Here is a 20,813-nt window from a genome sequence, read left to right as displayed (position 1 = left end):
ACCAGTGCCCAACTGTCAGCCTTATTTATAAAGGTGATTTATTTTTTTATAAGGAGGATATATTTATATATTATGCATTATAAAAATTAACAAAAGCTATTCTAACATTATAAAGAAGAAAACTTTTCTTCATCTTTATTCATTCAACCGGAATGGCCTAGGAGTCATTGAGCTAATGAGGCCTTAGGTGATTGATTGGTCAGGGGCCCATTAAGAAGAAGGCACTGTGGTTGTCATGGAGATGCTGCTTCAACACCAACAGTCCTGTGCATATATCTACACATGCCACTTTCTAATCATTTCCCACTCAATGTCATATCTGTCAGGGTTGGGTCAAGGGTAATAATACTTATTGAGGTTGGCTGATGTTTATATGTAATATCTTGTTCTTTCTCTTCTTTTCCTCTCTCTTTCCACTGCCCCCCTCCCTCCCTCAGTTATTTAGACTTGGTGATATTAAGTAGCCTATCCAAACTCCAGAGCCTATATTGTTAAATATAGCAAACACATAAGACTACAAAACGATTTACACTTTATATTACAAAGTCATTAACATCTTTGTAGTCATGGTAACTTTGAAATATACAGTTCTTGTCAGATGCTTTTCCTGCCTTTAGTGCCACAGGCATTTGCCACATTACACTGAATCAAAATAGCAGCAGGGTCATTCTAGGAGAAAACTCACCACAGGATGCAACGTTACTCAAGTCTCAGTGCAGCTAAGAAAAAAAAAAAACATCCACAGGAAACAAACAAGAGTTTAGGAATGATCTCCAATCCAAAGGTATCTTCAAATATTTTAAAAATAATTTTATAGGAACAAATCTAATTGATAATAAAAAAGTTTAAAGTCTGGCAATAGTGTAAGTCTGGCAAGACCTTTTTATAGGATAAAATTGATTCCATCTTCCAAATTCTGGAAATTTCTTTTAGCAATATGAAATGCATTTCAAAGACAAAGCTTTCTTTCACCACTGGCCATTCCTGACAGACACAGAGAATATAACTCTGTGACATCAAAGCTTGTAGAGATCACAGAGCTAGCGCCCCTCAGGGTTCAGAGTCTCCTTTTCAGAATAGGCAGACCATCTCTTGCTATAAGGAATCAAGTTTTCCAGGGATACTTCTGGAAACCCTTGTGCTTTGACAGGACAGCAGGTTCTCATACCGCTGTGACTTCCCATCCAGCCTCTAAATCTCCAACTTTTAAAAATGGCTTCTTACTGAAGAACAGGTGTGTCCATGAATAATGCATAGCCCAGCAGGGTTTGAACATGTCTGAAGACCCAGAACAGGCCCAGAACTCTGAAAGCAAAGGGGACCCAGAGTGTGAAGATTACACAGCAGATTTTAGGCAAGGAAAACCTGGGAGAGCTCAAAAATCACTCTGCAAATAAGAAGCACATCCAAGTCCCTGGCTATGTACACAAACACTTCTCCTATCAGATAATGGAAATTCAAAGTCACTAGACTCTCCTATGAGGGGAGGGGAGAGATAAAGCAAGAACTGCAATTTTTGAAAAGGATTCAAACATTAGAGTTTTAACGAAGAATGTTTCAGGGCTGAGATTAGGGACAATGATGTCTTACTGGGTTGCAACTCCAAATTCTAAATTCAGAGGAAACTGGCACCCAAGAGTCGTGGTCAGGTTGGCAGACGTGGAACATCTGCCAAAGAAGTGGCAGCAAAACCCCTGGATTCCTTCTGGGATTTCATTCCCTGTCCTCTCAACAGCTGCACTGTGTAAGTCTGCCCACTCAGGCCAAGAAGATGTGCGTCTCCATTTGTTAAATATGAGATAATACCATGGCATTGTATGGACTAGGGGGAGAAATGCCGGCCAAAGTCTTGTAATATAGGATGGCCAACTAGCATGAACTCAGCCTAGAGCTCTTTGGAGGCAATGGGAAGGAGGTGTTGAAAATGTGTGTGTCCAACCTCTAGAGAACAGGGAAGGGCTTCCTCTGTCCTGCATGAGATCCTTCTAAGACTTGATGTGTCCATATAGGAAGGAAGCCATAAGGATCACAGAGATGGAGACTATTCTTCTCTCCAATAAGAACTTTACTGACCTGGGAAAGCCTTGAGATCTCAACAGCTTTATAAAATTCACACACACACACACACACACACACACACACACACACACACACACACACACACACACACACACACTGTTTCTTATCGCCTGTTGAGCAGTTTCCATAGATAAAGGATTTGGATTTTCATCTTGTCAGGATATTGTCTGCAGATAGCATAAGTTTGGTCCCTTTATCTTTGTCCCATTAGGAAATGTACACAGACAAAAAAATTACTCGGCTCCCTCACCTGAGTGTAATGACCCTCATTTGGCAGCAGAAGCTATTTGGAGCTGTGGCAAGAGGCAAATTAATATGTGAACAGGAAAAAAGACCCTTTAAAAGGCTGCCTGCACTGTAGAATTGGAAATAGATGAACCTCTTCCTATTACAGCAGCAATACCATAAGGCGGAATTTGTTTGTAGGATAATAAAATGGCAAATAAGCTGGGCTAAAAGATGACTCTGTCTCACCTAGCAGCCTGAGCAGGGCTGAGGAAGACAAGGCACTCAAGGTTGTGGTAGCCTCCGTGGAAACCAGGACAATGGAATGCTCCTCTCTCTACTCCTGCGTCAATAGCTCTCTTCATGACCAGTCTTACAGAGGGCATCACCACTCCATGTCACAAGGGGCTCCATCCAGGTGAGGTTGGATTGGGTCAACAGATGGCTTGGCTTTTTTGTCAGTCATGGGCCTTGAATTCAGGGACTGGCGCTGTACTTGAGCAATTTTGCTCAAGGCTAGTATGTGCTCTAACACTCTGAGCCACAGCACCATTTCTGGTTTCCTGGAGGTTAATGAGAAAAGAGTTTCATGGGGACTTTCCTGCCCAGGGTGGCTTTGAATCATGATCCTCAGATCTCAGCTTCCTGGAGGAGCTAGGATTACGAGCTTGAACCACCATTGCCTGGTTGGCTTGGCTTTTAATCTAGCCCTCCTGAGACCATTTCTGGTGTTAATAGACAGCACAGAGGAGAGGGGAAGAGCAAGGACTGCCATCCTGTAACACAGCTTCAAAGTCAGACTCCATGACTTACATAGTGTGTGAGCTTTGACAAGCTGGTATATCACTGCAAACCTCAAAAGCCCTTATCCATAAAATGGGATTATGCTATTATCTACCTCATAGTAAGTACGTCTAAGAATTACATGAGGAAATATATACAACTACTTAGCATGATGCTAGCACTCAAGTCAAGTACTCTGTGAAGGTTAGCTACTATTGTATTGTGATTGACACCCCCTAACAAAACCACCTTGCTCAAACATAAACATCTTCCCCCAAAGATAAACAAACAGGCTATCTCAAATGTTGTTTATGTCTTTAGATCAAATAGTCATTTATTGCTCTTTTCCTCAAAGACTTAAACAGTTTTAGCCTCAAAGTTTTTGCTTGTTTGTTTGTTTTGGTTTTATTTTTGTGCTGGTCCTGAGCTTTGAACTTAGGGCTACTCACTCTTGCTTGGATTTTTTTAATCAAGGCTGGTACTCTACCACTTGAGCCACACCTCCACTTTCAGCTTTTTGTCGGGTAGTGAGAGATAAGGATCGCACCATTCGTCTGCCTGAGCTGGCTTCCTATCATGATCCTCAGATCTCAGCCTCCTGAGTAGCTAGGATTACAGGCATAAGCCACCAGTACCCAGCTTCATTCAAAATTTTAATGAAGGAGTCAAAGAATTAATGCTCTTTACTAATGATATTTATTAATGAGCTTTAGTTAATACTGCCTAAAACATGGTCATATCTCAATTTATATAGTTTTCACTCTGTTGATTCCAATTTCCTTCCACCCAACCAATATTATTCCTATACTCAACAATATCACAAAGGATATGGGATGGATTGAACTGTGCAGCCTCCTCCTCATGAAATTTGTATGTTGAAGCCCTAAACCTCCCTTGTTGACTATATTTGGAGATAGGGCCCAAAAGTAGGTAATTAGGGTTAAAGGAAGCATGACGGTGGTGCTCTAATGCATTGGGTCTGCAACACTTATGTCCTTATAAGAGGAGGGAGAGATCATAAAGATCTGGACCCCATCCCACCCCTGCATACATATAGGAAAGACTGTGGGAGGACACAGAGAGTCAGCAGGCAGGTGCAAGCCAAGGTGGGCCTCACAGAAATCAACTCTGTTGGCACTTTCATCTTTGCCTTCCAGCCTTGAGAGCTGTGAGAAAATAAATGTACGTTACAAAAGCCATCTATGGTATTTTTCTATGGCAGCCAAAGCTTAACTAATGCAGAACGTCAAAGTTCCAACCTATTCAATGCTTTGACTGCAGCCTCCAATTGAGTAATGATCTAGCCTTGCTCAGAGGACAAAGAATTACAGTTATATAGGAGGAGTCAGTTCAAGAGACCTATTGTTTACCATGGCAACTATCATTAAGAACTATATAGTGTATTTTTTAAAAAAATCATTGAGAGGAGATCTTTTCACCACATGAGCAGGTAAGGTAATGATTTGTGGATTTATGTATTCCACAATACATACATGTATCAAAACATCATCCTGTATACCAAATATATATAGGAATTTTAATTGTTATTTAAAATACACAATCTCTTATTTCCTTTCTTGGAGTTCATCTCACAAAACAAGAGATTGTTTTTCAGTTGCTGGACTTGTTTTCTTTTCCATTTGTCTTGTTTGTTGGTTGGTATTTGGGAGGGTAGGGGAAGCACATAAAAGGTGGAATAAAGGGTGAACAAGTACAGTCGTGGTCCTCACTAGACACTATGTGGAAAATGAACTTTGTATCTTGTGGGTGGGGATGGGAGGGAAAAACTTGGAGAGAGTGAGAGAAGGGGAGACATGGTTCAAAAAGAATTGTACTCATTACCTGACTCATGCAACTGTAACCCCTATGTATATCATCTCTACAATAACAATAAAAAATAAAGAACTCAAAAACCAAATAAAATAAAATATACAAATAAAAAAGAAATACAAAGTAATGATCTCACCTATGTCTGAAAGCACCCAGGTGTGATAAGTTGACCCTAGAACACAGCTAATTTCACTTATTAAAAAAATACACATGCACACATGCACACAGGTATGCACATACTTCTTTATATTTACCCTCTGGCATACAGAAAATCTTAGCAACCATTATACATGGTAGTCCTTCAAAGATTTGAAGATGGTTCTAACAGACCTTTTCCTTAGTTCTAAGCCAGCATGTTGCAATGGAGCTCAATACCATGGCAAGTGATAGACCTGCTCTGTCCAATATGATAGTCACCTGTCACACACAATGACTGAGTACCTGAAAGATGGCTAAAGTGGTCAACTAAACATTTGATAACCTCAATTTACTTACATCTATCTATCTATCTATCTATCTATCTATCTATCTATCTATCTATCTATCTATCTATCTATCTATCTACATATTGCCACATATACTGGATATATATTAGTTAATACAGCTCTAATCATTTTACATCTCTACATGGTGTTTACTAATTATGTGTGGGTGTTTTCTCATGTTTTTAAGTTATATTCTAGAAAAGTTCTTTGGGTTTTTTTTTAATAAACATGGACTGTGTTGTTTATCATTCATGTCAGAACTTCTGATTTTCTGAAATTAAATAAGAATATCAAGTGGGAGAAATCTATACAATTCCTCACATTTTTCTAGTATTCTGTCTGCTATGAATAAGGCTATGTGTTAGCTACCATGGGAACTCAAAATGGTCACACCCCTGGCCTTGGCTTCAGAAAGTTTTCAATAGAGCCAGAAAGATGATTATGCTAGTCAGCTTTCCATTGCTAGGACAAATCAACATGGAAGGAGGAAAGCTTTATTTTGGTTCGTTCATTAGTTTCAGAGGCTTCAGTCTATAGTCACTTGGCTATAGTCTACAGTCTATAGTCCACTTTGGGCCTATGATGGCACAGTGTATTATGACAGGAGTAATAGTAGCCAGAGTAAAGAGAAAGAGGAAGGGATTGGGGGTCCTAATATCCCTTAACCTAATGCCTCCATCCCAATTACCTAACCTAGGCCTAATGACCTAACCCAATGACCAAGGCCCTATTTCCTGAAGTCTCCACCATCTCCCCATAGTGTCACAGGCTAGCAACAAGCCCTCAGTCTATGTGTATTTGGGAGATTCAAGATCCGAACCATAATCTTAAGACAAGGAAGGGAAATAGGACACTAAAAGGCCTGTACTACAGTTTCTTCAAAGTAGTCCCTTAAGAATACAATATGGCTGTAATTACCAGGGTGAGGTTCTGAATGGAGATAAACCTCTGCCACATCACAAAGTATAGGCTGAAGACAGAATGAGGACCACAAAGATATCCGGAGCTAAATTCCTAGAACCTGTGAACAAGTTCACAGAAAGTAGCATTGGGTTTGTGGTTAGAATTAAAATAGTGTTTTAATTGACCTTCAAAAAGAAAGATCAGCCAATGTACTCTTTTCTAGCATACATTCTTGCCTTGAAACACATACTTTTGGCCATGTCACATTTACCGTATGGTTATGAGGCCCTCATCAGATATGGCCTCTTTAACTTAGACTTTCAAGCCTTTAAAATCATGAGTCAAGTCAATTTCTATTTATTATAAATTTCCCAACCTTAGGTATTCTGTTGCTGCAATACGAAACAGACTAAGACACATGGGCCCTTAAAAGTAGAAGAGGATCTAGAAGAGGCCAGAGCAATGTCATGTGAGGAGGGCTCAACCCATCACTGCTGGATTTAAAGATGGAAGGGAGTCAAGAACCAAAGAATGATGAGAGCTTCTAGAAGCTGAAAAAGCAAGAACACAGTTATGAACAAAGTCAGCTTGTTAACACCTTAATTTTAGCTCACTGAGACCCATGTCAGATTTCTGATGCTGAGAAGTGGAAGATAATGAATTTGTGTGAAGTCTATGTTTGTGACTGTTACAATGGCATAGGAAAGTACCAGAGAAACATTTTGGCAGTATTGATGGTAGTAACCCTGAGGGTTGTCAGATTAAGGCATGGCCACCGGTGAACTGGTTGGTGAGTGGTAGGAAGCAGGCCTGGAAGGGAGGGTGGGCCTGAGCCCTGCAGGGTCTTGTATGGTAGAGACCAGGGTGGTGCTTTTATTCTGAGGCACTGTGAAGAGATGAGGGCACACACAGTGTGTCTTCACTTGCTCCCTACTGCGGGAGTCACTCCGTAGCACCTCTCTCCTGACATTTCCCTAGGTTCTCCCTGCAACCTGCTTAGTGCTGCCAGAGGCATGCTACACCGTCACATAGACCTTTAATAGCAAGTGAAACAGTAGCAGGTGTCAGAGCTGAGAGAGGAAAAAATTTCAATCCTCACTGGAGGGCGAAGATCATTTTATGTATTTCCATTTAAAGGGAGAAGTGAAAAGCATGAAATTGCATGCCAACAGGGGGGAAAAAAAGAGTTTAAATCAGAATAACCTTGACAGGCACAGGCGCTAGCAGCTTCCAGGTCATGGCTCCCAAAGCTGAACTCCTGTGAGACACGGGATGTTTATGGGGGAGGACAGAGGAGGTAGGCTCGGAAAAGTGAAGGAAGAAAGATAGAAAGATGCGTCTCCTTGGGGATTTGGAGCCCCAGCCTGGACAAGCCCTGGGCCTCCAGGTGGAGACCATAAACCAAATGTCAACACCAAAATCCATGACAGTAACAAATGAACTATAAAAATACAAGGAGCTTTCTCAGTAGTGGCTGCTTGTTTGTGGGATTGGAGAGAGGCCAGTTTTGCATTTTGCCTTCTTCTAAAGAGACACCTTACCTGGACTCAGATGCACCAGGTTTCAGGCTCTGTCAGACGTAGGAGATGAGGATCAGACATCATTGCTGTGCCAGGGCCTTCGTATACACAGGAAGCTGAACGCGGACTTCACTTTCTTTTGTACAATTTATTATTGAGATAAAATTCACATATTATAAAATAAGCTTACAGTTCAGTGGCTTCTAATATATTCACAATGTGTGCAATCATCACAGCTATCTAATTCAGAACATGTTTATTCCAAAAGGAAATTTTATACCCATTAAGTAGTCATTCCCCACTCCCCATCCCAGCCCTTGGCAACCATGAATATAATATACCTATCATTTCTATGGATTTGCCTCTTGTGGGTACTTCATACAGATGGAATCATATGATTCCATCTTTTGTGGTCTATTATGTCTAGTATCATTCCCTTAATGTAATGTTTTTGAAGTTCATTTGTGTTCTAACACATAGCAGAACTTCATTTGTTTTTATGTCTGATTAATAGCTCATTGTATGGATGCCTATCACAAGTTGATGGACATTTCAATTATTTTCACTTTGTGGTTAATTATAAATATTTGGCAGCTATGAACATTTGTTCACAAACTTTGTGTGGACATGTTTGCATTTCTCTTGGGTTATATGGCTAGTGTTGAAATCACTACATCAAATGTCTAAAGTGTGTGTGTGTGTGTGTGTGTGTGTGTGTGTGTGTGTGTGTGTGTGTGTGTGTGTGTGTGTGTGTTGGGACTAGGGCTTGAACTCAGGACCTGGATGCTGTCCCCAGGTTTCTTGTTTTTTGTTGTTGTTGTTTTGTTTTTTTGTTTTTTCTTAAGGCTGACACTCTACCACTTGAGCTATACCTCTATTTCTGGCTCTTTGGTGATGAATTGGAAATAAGAGTCTCACAGACTTTTTTGCTCTACTGACTTTGAATTGTGATCCTCATATCTCAGACTCCTCAGTAGCTAGGATTACAGGTGTGAGCCACTGGTACCTGACAAACTGTTTAACATGTTTAAGGACCCTATTTTTGAGGATCTCTCTTTTTGTTTAAAGAACCAGCTGCTTTGGACCAGCTCCAAATGGGACCCCAGATTTAATTTCAATTTTTATTCATTCCTCAGGAGCTGATTTACTGATAGACAGGCTTTAATCTCTTGAGGCATTAGGCATTTGTTCCAGAGGCTGGAACTACTGTTGTGAGAAAGCTGTGTCCCTGTACTGGCTTTGTTTAATACCCAGTGGCAGAGACAGTAATAGGAAAGCCATCTCGAATATAGTACCAAGGGCTAGTGTGGGGGAGACTAACATGTCAGAGAGCAGTGACAGAACTTTCTGAAGCCATTATGCCTGAGGTAGGACCCAAAGTAGGAACTTTCTAAAGATGGAGGATAAAGGGTGCTAAATTTCAGGTTGCTGAAAACAACATGTGCAAATGATGGACAGGCAGCTGAAAACAGCATGTGCAAATGTTCGTGGACCTAGAGTTAAGTGTTCTTTCTTAATTGGTAGCGTTTAGTTTGAAGAAGGGGAGAGTGGACCAGCAGGCACAGGTGAGTGTGAAGGCCCCAGGGTCTACCTCTGGAAAGACTTTGCCTTGCTCTGTTCAGTAGTCTAGTCCTGTTCTTCAGATGTGTGCTCTAAGGCTGTGCTATAATTGATGCTTCCAGAAGTCTCACCTGCCCACCCATCTGTGTGTTAACTAACTCCAATTTGGGACCAATCTGCTTTTCACCTGCCTGGCAGAAAACTCTCTGTGCCCAGCTAATCTCACTTGCCCTACCACAAAGGAGTCTTTAGCCCTCTAGATCCTGAAGAGAGAAACTTTAATTTCTGATCAATACAATGGTTCCATAGTATCTAGCCTATTTCCTCTTCTTCCTACTTGCCAATGAGATATGGATTTTTTGGTCTGGTTTGTAGGTAGAGGGGAGTAGCAGTGGTATGCATGGGCATCCTCATCTGTTAACTCTAAGAGACAAAGATTCTGAGTTGCCACGAAGCTCCGACTCAAGGGATTGCTTTCAAGCACGTCATGGAGGAATCAGGACTGGCTATTTCCCCATTTAGATTTTAGATTCTGACTCTTGCCAACTAAATGGTTGTTTCCACAGAGCCTACAGAAAAGGCACCTCAAATCCTTAGAAAATGAATCAAGTAGAACCCTTCAGCCCTCCTGGTGGGATACGAAATGGTGCAAAAGCTGTGGGAAACACATTACAAGGACCATGACCAGAGTCAGAGACAGAGGGAACCAATCACAGGCCGAGGAGAGCATGTTCTAAGCCAGAGGTCGGCAAACTACAGCCAATGGGCCAATTCGGCCCTCAAGCTATTTTGTGTGTCCCAAGAGTTAAAAATAGATGTTACATTTTTAATAGTTGAAAAAAATCAAAAGAATAATATTTTATGATATGTGAAAATTATGTCAAATTCAAACATTTATAGTTCATAAAGTTTTAAATTTTTTCAATTAAAAATTTATAGAATTTATTATGTTCATATGATGCTTAATTTTTCTTTCCCAACTCCTAAATTATTTACTATGTGGACCTCTACAGAAACACTTTGCCAACTGCTTCTCTAAACAGTTCAGTCTTCCTGTCCACCCTCAGACTCTCCTTCCCAACCATCCACTTAAGGCCGGGCTAATCCTCTATCACTCCTGCAATAGGAGCATTTCTAGAAGAGAAGGAGCCAACCTCCCAAAACAGTCCCTCCCAGTACTCCTGGGATCCCTCCACTTTATATCCTTATATCCTGTTATCAAAAGAAAGATAAACAATTCCAACTCACAAAAAGGTTGACAGTTCTGACTGAGACAATTTCGGGACAATAAATAGTCCTAAAACCTCTTATTTTTTTCTGAACACTTATGTACCAAGCACTGTGCTGGACATACCAAAGACCCATCTCAAATACTTGGAACCTTCTTAAGTTCTCCTTCAGCATCTCCAGTCACAGATAAGACAGAACAGAAATGTTAGGCCCTCCTCTCTCCTTTTATTCTCTTCTAACTTCACCCAAGTGGAGAGGAAGTATTTACCATAAAATAGAAAAGTTACACTAATTTATATAGCCCCGATAATGAGCAAATACTGGTTAAAATCAGGGCTTCTTAACTTTTACATTATTGATAGTTGGGACTGGACAACTTTTTGTTATGGGGCTGACATGTGTGTTCTAAGATGTGTTTTGCAACCCTGGTCTCTGGAGCTAAAAAAGGAAATGAGAGACAAGGCCAGAGGCCATCTATTACATCTATCTGTGTGGCTGATGGGAAAAAACAAGTCCTATTTGGCAATACGATTATTCATGATGAGCTGCTAGTAATTTCTTTCCTTCCTCCTCTTTCCCTTTTGCCATTTTTTTATCTTTTCCTTTTCTTCATGTCTTTCTTTCTTATTGGTAATAGGCTACATATCTGCCTTTCCATATATTGTGAGATAAATATGAGAAATATGAGTAAGCCCCAAAGTAAACTGAAAGTTTTACAGACTCAGAGATTAATGAAGCAAGACAGAGAGACAGACAGACAGACAGACAGACAGACAGACAGACAGACAGACAGACACACACACACACACACACACACACACACACACACACACACACACACACACACACACACACACACACACACACACACACACACACACACACACACACACACACACACACACACACACACACACACACACACACACACACACCCTGAAGGGAGCCACATGACAGATGATAGCCAGAATTTTTGTTTTGGTTACAATTGATATTGGCTGCAAATAACTAAAACCAGACACAAGTAAATTAATTAACAGGAAATAATATTTCTCCTTCCTAGAAGACCTGCTATTTGGCCACTTCACTATAACTTCCCTACCTTGAATCAAGAAGGCTGCTAGTCCTTTGGGTGACTTTAAGAAAATACCTGTAGGGAAGCCTCTTCATCTCACGAGTTGCTGTTGCCTCTGGGACAGAGGTTAGGGGAATTAGCTCACCAGCATGTCACAGACAAAGTTTCCACTTCCCACTTTCCAATAGGTTTTGCCCTGGGTTCAGGTCTGTGTTTCTAGTGAAGATTTAATCTAGTTTCCACTCTGCCTTGCTCCATCTGCAAATTGGCTCACCTATTCCAGGTACTACTTAAAGAAATGTGTTAATGGTGCTCTGGGGAAAAAGCAGAGGCTGCTGCAGATGCAGCATTCAATGATCAATTAAGTCAGGGTCGAATTGACCTAGAAATTCAGGGGGAGAAAGAAGATATGGCAGGATATGGGACCAGAGCTCATAGAACATTAGAGCAGTTATCTGCTGAATAGGGTCAAACTAGTTCAAGAATAATCAAGTACAGTAACTTTGGGAAGGTGCTAACCAAAAGACAGTGATACAAAACAACCAGCAGGGCAGAAGGTATCAGTTTGGTGACAGAGGCTAAAACAGACAAACAGCTTCTTTGCACTGAGATACTAGAACAGAAACACAAAGACTCTAATTTCACACTTCCAACCAAGACTAAGTTTGGTTTGACTTCTGGAAGTCCAGACTAAATGAAGTGGGTGTGCTCTGAAAAATTTAGACTCTACACATGAAGAAATGCTCAACCTCTCTAGCCATAAAAGAAATGCAAATCAAAATAACATTGAGATACCACCTCACCGCAGTTAGAACGGCTATAATCAAGAACTCTAATAACAACAGATGCTGGAGGGGATGTGGACAGAAGGGAACCCTACGGCATTGTTGGTGGGAGTGTAAACTTGTTCAACCACTTTGGAAAGTAGTATGGAGGTTCCTCAAAAGACTCCATACAGAGCTCCCCTATGACCCAGCAATCCCACTTTTGGGCATTTACCCAAATGATCACAAATAAGACCAAACTAAAGCTACCAGCACAACTATGTTTATTGCAGCATTATTTACCATAGCTAAGATATGGAACCAACCCAGATGCCCTTCAGTAGATGAATGGATCAAGAAAATGTGGTATATATACACAATGGAATTCTATGCTCCATCAGAAAGAATGATATTGCCCCATTTGTTAGGAAATGGAAAGACTTGGAAAAAATTATATTAAGTGAAGTAAGCCAGGCCCAAAGAAACATGATACCATGGTTTCCCTTATTTGCAATAATTAGTACATGTCTAGGACAAGCAGAAAAGGTCAAAAACTATGTACATATGACCATATAAGATGATGTTAAGTGAAATGAACCCCAAGATAGGGACACAAATTTTTTTTTTCTTTCTTGCTATCGTTTCTAACTTATGTCTAATGTACTATGTTATTTTTTTTGTTTCTTTGTATGTTTCTCCCCCACGGTATAACCCCTGTTTTCACTGTATTTGCTTCTGGTGCACTGCATCTTATACATACACTTCTCTAATTTGGGGAGGCGAAGGGAAAAAACAAAATGCTTAAATAGGGATAAAGGTTGACCCATTGTAACAATGAGATGTATAAGACACTATGTTGAAAATGAACTTTACAACTTCAGTGCGTGTGGGGGAGAGTTATGGAGTTGGGAGGAAAGGGATGGTAGGGAAAAAACAGAGGAGGCAACAATGCTCAATAGGAAATGTACTCATTACCTTGCTCATGTAACTGTAACCCCTCTGTACAGTATTTTTACAATAAAAAAGTACAAAAAATAAAAAAGATGCTGCTGCCATTTACTTCCATGAGAAAAAGAACACCATAAAGCAGTATGCAAACATATGTAGGATTTATGTGAAAATAAAGAACTATATACATAAACAGATATATATGCATATATAAGCATATATATATATATATATATATATATATATATATACTTTCAAAAACTTTGGCAGAGAGGAAAGAATATGAACAGAGACAAAGGCAGAGATATCTGAAAAATTTATAACAAAATGTTAGCATTGACTTATCTGCATATAAAATCCCCACAGCATCAGGTATCTCCCTGTTGGAGCAGGAATTTACAGATATGCACGGGGAGTTTAGAATGAAACATATGGTAATAGATTAGAGTTAGAGATATCAGTAAGAATTCATGTTTATATTGATACAGGTGGTTACATATTGAAATATTTATAGATCTGTGTATATTCATGGGTGGATATATACACACCCACACATATTCTGTTATGTTAGCTGAAGAGGGTCAGGAAGAAATGGCATTCTCATAGCAAAGAACGCATCTAGTGCCCACATTTTTCTTCTTCCTTCCTTCCTTCTTTCCTTCCTTCCCCCTTCCTTCCTTCCTTCTTTCCTTCCTTCCCCCTTCCTTCCTTCCTTCTTTCCTTCCTTCCCCCTTTCCTTCCTTCCTTCTTTCTTCCCTCCTCCTTTCTTTCTTCTTCCCTTCCTTCCTTTCTTCCTTCTTCCTTTCCTCCCCTTCTTCTTTCCCTTTTTCTTTCTTTCTTTTACCCTTACTCCCATCCTCCTTCTTCTCCCCTTTCCCCCTTTCCCTCTCATCCCTCACCCCCTTCCTTCTTGCCTTCCTTCCTTCCTTCCTTCCTTCTTTCTTCCCTTCCTTCTTTCTTTCTTTTTCCCTTCCTTCCTTTCTTCCTTCTTCCCTTCCTCCCCTTCTTCTTTCCCTTTTCCCTTTCTTTCTTCTTCTCTTCCTCCCTTCCTCCTTTCTCTCCTTTTTCCCTCTCATCTCTCCCCCTTCCTTCTTTCCTTTCTTTCTTCTTCCTTCCTTCCTTCCTTTTTACCTTCATTCCTTCTTCCTTCCTTTCTTCCCTACTTAGAAATGGCTGATTGTTAGACTAGGGCAAGAAATTTATATGCTAGGCCCAGAACACCTTGAAAGTAAGGAAACATAGTCATGTGCCACTTAATGATAGGGACACATTCTGAGACATGTATTATTAGGTAATTTCAAACATTAGCTATAATCTACACTTGCATAAACTTAGATGGTACGGATCAGAAATTCAATGTAGCCTTTTAGTTTAAGAGACACAGTAAATGTCAGATGTGTGAGGTTGGGTCAGCATGATGTACAGTAAATATTTTTTACAAGTAGAAGGAATACATTTAAATAATGATAGAAAATTTGGTATAGTGATAACAGTCACCATTATTAAGTATTATATACTATACATAATTGTATATTCTATGCCTTTGTATGACTAGCAGTGAAGTAGGTTTGTTTATATCAGCAACACCATGAACACATGAGTGATTGTTGTCTATAGTATCACTAGGTAATGGGAAATTTTCAGCTCCATTATAATCTTATGGGACTATATATATATATATATATATATATATATATATGACCCATGGTTGACTGAAATGTCCCTCTGGGGAAGGAGGTATTGAATAGTTTTATGTAGTGCATGACTATAGTCAAAATCCGTGTTGATGGGAACATATCAAAGCAGCCTAGGAACCACTAGAACAAATAAAATTGTACCAGATTGTAATTCACACGTAAGTATCCATTTCTCTTATTTAACAACAAGTGATTGAATAAATTGATAAATGTTGAGGGGGTGAGACAGATTTCCCATGCAGAAGAATCCCAAATCATTTGTGCTCATTTATATTTGGCTCTCAAGGAACATAACTCTCCATTCCATAATGTGGCTGCGCTTACTGACTACCTTGCAAAGACTACAGCATGAATGCATGACACTGTGTGTGAGAGAAAGAATAGCTTTACAGTGGAAAAATCTACCAAACAGGTAATTAAGTGCAACAAACACAGTCATGAATCATGTTGCTATCATGTAACCTTGATGTGGAGTGATGAAACTGACACATTGCTCCTGCGATCTTCCTCCTTAAAATCCATAACCCTTGTCTAATCAGAGGCAAACAGCAGACAAATTCTAGTAGATGAGACTCCTACAAAATGCCAACACAGGACTCCTCAAAAATGTCAAGCACATCAAAACAGCAGCAAGTTAACAAACTGTCACAGCTAAGAGGAGCCTAAGGTGACATAGTTGTACTCAATCAAAACCAATTCTAAATAATAAAGTCCAAGTGTGTGTGTGTGTGTGTGTGTGTGTGTGTGTGTGTGTGCGCGCGCGCGCGCACGTGCGCACGTACATGGATTCAACCTGGTCCTCACACAGACTAGGATGCTATACTACTTCTTCCTCAGCCCCAAACTTTGGTTTTTGGTTTTCATTGTTTTCTTTTTCAAAAATTCCTGAAGAAGGACATTTCCTTCAGCAAAAGAATCAAAGTGAAATTCGATCTCAACTTTTCATACAGAGAAGCAATAAAAGCTTTGAAACTAAAGGCTTTCCTTAAAGGTTTTCCAATATCCTGCATCAAATTCTTGCAACGGGTTTAAGATCAAAGCTCTTGGGCTTTATCCAGGAGATAGAAAGATTTTTCCAAATATTTCAGGTATAGACACAGCCTTGGCAGAAGGGAGCTGGAGCAATCATAGACTAACTTCTTGGACCTGTTTTTTTTTTTTTTTTTTACAACCCAGCTCATCTTTTGTGAGACTGCAAAGTCAACTATTTCTACTTACATTTGTGATGTTTTCATCTAGCCCTCATCCATCTCAGTACTTGGCCATGCATTGACCCAAGGGAACTTGGTTCAATCTCCAGACAGAGGTATGTATACTGACCAAATACCAGTATATACCCTGAGATTTCTGATTCACTCAATGTGAGGACATCTGGATCACAGGCTGGTCTGGCAGGTATCCTGAAGATGTCTCTAGTCCTTAGTTCGAATTTAAGAGAGGAATCTTGAGAGATTGCACCATTATGATTCAAGTTGAAAGGGGTAAGTCATAGAATTGTTTTATTTCTTCTTATTGATTTGAGACCTATGTAGCTTCACTAAGTAGACCTATACAAAGCTTTTGCCCTAATAACCTAGGGATACACTATAAAAATAATAAATTTTCTCTATAGTTAGAGAAGTCCCAAAATTTAGAACTAGGATTTAGAAATGAGGTCAGAAATTTCATCTTTGACAAGAGGAAGCGGCACCAAGTAATATGTCCCCACCTCCAATTCTTCATCCCCTGTAAATCATCTACTCCAAGATGTCTAACAAATATATGACAACTAAGATGGGAGTCTCCCACGTCCTGTCAAGAACTTACAGGGTCTCCTGCATCTCCAAAGGAAACTACTCCCTCAAATGGGTTTCAGCTTTTCAATAAAAGCTACAGTAATGAATGTTGTAACATGCATATATAGAAAGCTCTCATAGAGCCTAGAAACAAGAGGCAAAAAGAGAACGCCTGGTCAGGATTGCTGGAGTCTAAGAGGCTGACGATCCTAGATTTAGTGGTACAAATAGCATCCTACCTGTTCAATTCTGAAAGTTCACCTATGTTTAACTCAAAATTCGTCCTTTTGGGGACCACAATCAGTGAACATGAATTTGTTTGGCTTATCTAGATCATTCTCTAATTGTGTCTGAGTTTTCAGCTTCTGATGCAAACGAGAGTTGGATTCTGTCTTAAATGCAATGGACTACTTGGAGGCTCCAGACTAGAGGTTTTATATCAAGGAAGGAAATATACATTTGGATTGCAAAGTCCAAAACCTGAACCCAAATCCTTTATTCACACTGCAGAGATCAAAGCAGCCATTTCTAATAAAATCATCTTCTATGATTTAGTACAGGCGCACCCAAATATCCAGCTCTAATTAGAAAAGCCGCACTTGCAAGTGCTTACAAGTGCTAGTAATACTTACAAATAAGCAGCATGTACCAGTGCTAGTTACTCACGTGCACAGAGCAAGTCTCAGTTTCCCTTCAGTACTCTCTTCCACATTCAAGAGAAGGGCATGTGCATTAAAAGATTTGTATATGAATAAGAGTAATTTCATTCCCCCATAAAATGCTTTTACAAAGAAGTTATTTGGACTCTTCTCCTGCCTTCTCTGAGCCCACTTGGCTCTCTAAGGAAATGGCAATATTACAATCAGCAGCCCCTCCCTTGGGTTTCTGCACTACTCTTTGGCAAACACATACCCTGACACATTTAAAAACATTTGCCAGCTGTAAAATGTCTCCTCCAAGTCTCCCTATAAAAGAATATTAAAATTGAGTCTCTTGCTGTTATGAGTTTCTGGAACAACAGTCCTGGAGGCAACAGATGCTCTTCCTTACTGTAACAGAAACTTTCTCAGCATCAGGGAGTTGGCCCTGGAGGGAACCTCCCAAAATTCAAGAGCAGAACACAACAAGCCCTGACTCCTGTGCAGTGCAGAAGAGCTTCTGACAGGCACTAGCTCACCTTGCAGGATGGGGCTGATGAACTTCTTTTTTATGAACCACACAGGAAGACAGAAAGAGAGAGGCAAGACAGGAGGCAGAAAGGGAATAGGAGAGGGAGGGGGGAAAGGGAGAGGAAGGGCTCCTCCTGGCCTCAGACAATACTCCTATGTATCTATTTAATAGCCCTCCTCAGAGGCAACTGCACAGGACAGACATGCTTCTGGCAGGTCTGGCTTCCCATCTGGAATACTGACAAGGCCCTGGGCCAGATGTCAGCATTTTTAGATCAAAGATCCACATGGGTTTTAACCTTCAAATGAATGAATGCAGGGATTATGACCTGAACAGACTCCAAAGGGAGCCTCACCTGACAGACCTCTGGATTGCAAAAGAAACAACAGCATCATCTTTAGAAAAGAGCTCAGAGCCAGAAGGTGACTTTTGCAACTTGAATAGCTCAGATGTGGAAACCAAATCAGAACAGTTAGGGGAGTGCAGCACCAGGAGGGGAGGGTACATGCTTTGCAGCTACTTCTAAAGGCCAAGATTACCATACTTATCTTCGGAATGAACACAAGGCTTTTCCCTCTGCTATTTGGTTCTGTCATTCCTGAAAATAAACAGGGAGTAAAACATTTTAATAGGCTATAGAAACAAAATCCGATGCTATTTATGTCTTATATACATTCTATTATTTACTCATCACAATAAACCAATGAGGTGAGTTTTATTAGATCCGTTGAAGACACTAAGGGATAAAGAACTTACTCCAGAATATGCAGGAAGCCTGAGAGGGAACTTGAACCCAGATGGCTCTAGCCAGCTTATCGTCCCTCTCCAAGTCTATTTCTCCTGCCTTCTCAGAGTGGCTGCATCTCAAGTCTTAGTCATGTGATCCTGTGCTCACCAAATTTTCAGAAGAAAACAACCTCTACAACATACCTTGAGGTCTAGATGAATATTTTATGGGTAAGGCTTGCTAAAGGAAAACCTAGTTCCCATGAAAAGAAGACCCTTTGAGAACCAGAGTCGACTGGAGACAATATCTAACCTTTACACACCTCTGGGTTTCTGCATACTGAGTGCCACACTACATCCATTTTGCATGGAAGTGAGCTGGACCTTCTCAGAGATATGGTATAGAGCACTATGAGGACTTCTGATAAAAGCAGGGCACTAAAAGTATGCAATTGCCTTTGCTTCCATTGAAATGATTCTACAAAGCTGGCATAGAAATCTAAAGAAACAAAGAGTGGGAGGGAAGACAACAGAAAACAAAATGACAGAAAGTGAGTGGACGAAGGACAGCTACTAATGGAAGTCAGCGTCCAGCTCTCAGAAGAGAACCAAGATTCGTGTTATGTAGCCCCTAAAAAGTTTTGGGCTTGGAGGTACCAGGTACCTCTGAAGACAGGCCGAGAAGTAGCACTGAAAATAGCCCAGTTGCCAGCATCTTCATGAGCATTTGTACCCTGGTCCTGTCCTTTCTCCTCCTTTCTCCTAACCTATGAAATCAGATGCCAACCTTTCTCTACCCATGATAGAACAAGAAGCATTTGCACTGGGGAACCTGAACTAAAGATTTTTTCAGACCAGGGGGCACAACAAAGGGTAAATCATTAAATGGAGATGAGAGAATTATATCAGTCTGTACACTGAATGAAAAATGAAACTCCAAACCCCTTCCTTCCCCAATTCCCAGAAGTCTGGCAGCTTCTTTGGGGGAGGGGGGGAAACTGGAAGATTCATCTATGATGATATTTTGGGATTGCTTAATAGAAAGTCAACCAATAATAGTACATAGAATTATGATATACTTTTCACCCACACTCCCCAAACTCAGAAAATGAACATTGTTACTACACTATTTGTTAATGTATTGTCCTTATGGACAACAAGTTTTCTTCCCATAGTCCAGGCCCATATGCTATGCTTATTTGTCACGTCTCCCTGAGCTTCTCCAGTATAGAAACAAATCTTCATTATTTCCTTGTTTTGAATGATTTTAACCAAAGTTTGCATTTGTACAGTCAATAGTCTACAGATACAATCTTTGAATGATTTTATAACACTTCATAAGAATACTTTTCTACAGTCAGTTTCCTTTGAGATTGTTCCTTCTTGGTGCAGAGTATCAGGAAGCCCATGATGTCTACATGTCCCACTGCTGGTGGTGTTAGCTGGGTAAGGTGGGCCCTATCAGGCTTCTCTACTCTAACAATAATTTTGTAATTAATATCTATAGTGTGGAAAGCAAAATGTTCTGTTTACTCAACAAATTTTGACTTATTAATTCCTAGAGGCTCCTGGATTTGTAGCAATGATGACTATTTCTGTAAGTCTGGGTTTGTTTTAATTTTATTAATTAATAAAATATTAAAACAGTGACATTATGAAATAAAAGACTTGTGTGGGACACTGGAAAGGGAACTCAGGGTTTCGTGATTGCTAGGCTGAAACTTTTTATCATGGAGCCATACCTCCAACCCTCTTTTTCATTAGTTATTTTTGAAATAGGGACTTACTTCCTGCCCAGCCTGAGTGATGATTTGCCTACTTTAGGTAACATATAATCTTTGGGATCACAAACACATGCCACTACATCCAGCTTCCCTCGGAGATGAAATCTTGTTGACTTTTCTACCTGGGATAGCCTTGACCCTCAATCCTCCTATTCTTTTTTTTTTTTTTTTTTTTTTTTTAAATTGTATTTTATTTTATTTGAGAACATACTGTACAAAGGGGCTACAATTACATGGGCAGGATAATGGATACATTTCT

Source organism: Dipodomys merriami, unplaced genomic scaffold (assembly GCF_024711535.1).
Source record: "Dipodomys merriami isolate MVZ:Mamm:240054 unplaced genomic scaffold, mDipMer1.0.p SCAF_1, whole genome shotgun sequence".
Classification (NCBI taxonomy): Eukaryota; Metazoa; Chordata; class Mammalia; order Rodentia; family Heteromyidae; genus Dipodomys; species Dipodomys merriami.
The sequence above is the reverse complement of the archived record's forward strand: the minus strand, read 5'-3'. Positions refer to the sequence as shown.